Below are 606 nucleotides of genomic sequence, written 5' to 3'. Positions count from 1 at the left end.
TGTAAGTATTAGAGTGTTAGTCAACATAAGGATGTTCTAATTAATGATTTTATTTTGTGTTATAATTTTTAGTCAACAAAAGGTGGTACTAGTTTATAATTAGTCAACATAAGGATGTACTAGTTTATACTTTATTTTTAGTCAACATAAGGATGTAATTGTTTAAGATTCTTTAGTCTCATTATTACTATTATTATTATTATTATGTTTATTATTATTTTTACATTTACTACATGATAAGTATTATTTTCTTTTTACTAATTCATGACTTGTATTTATTTTTATTTAGTTCCCAATTGTTTTATTATTTATATAAATGTCACTTTTTATTTATTACTTATAGATTAATAGTTATAAATAATATTATTGAAATGCATAAATTTTAATTAGCAGTGAGTGTCGAATAAAAGTTTATTATTTGGTCAACGTTAAATTGATTGTGTATATAACAACCCTTAAATAATTAATACGTATAGTCAGACAGTAAACCCTAGGGTCATTTCAGTAATTTCAGAAGTCAAAAAGTGAGGGTTGTTATAGCTTGGATCGCGAGGACGCGCTCCGATTCAAGTGGGGGAGAGTTGTAACATCCCGTTTTTCCCGTAC

This window comes from Rutidosis leptorrhynchoides, chromosome 1 (assembly GCF_046630445.1).
Source record: "Rutidosis leptorrhynchoides isolate AG116_Rl617_1_P2 chromosome 1, CSIRO_AGI_Rlap_v1, whole genome shotgun sequence".
Taxonomy (NCBI): Eukaryota; Viridiplantae; Streptophyta; class Magnoliopsida; order Asterales; family Asteraceae; genus Rutidosis; species Rutidosis leptorrhynchoides.
The sequence above is the reverse complement of the archived record's forward strand: the minus strand, read 5'-3'. Positions refer to the sequence as shown.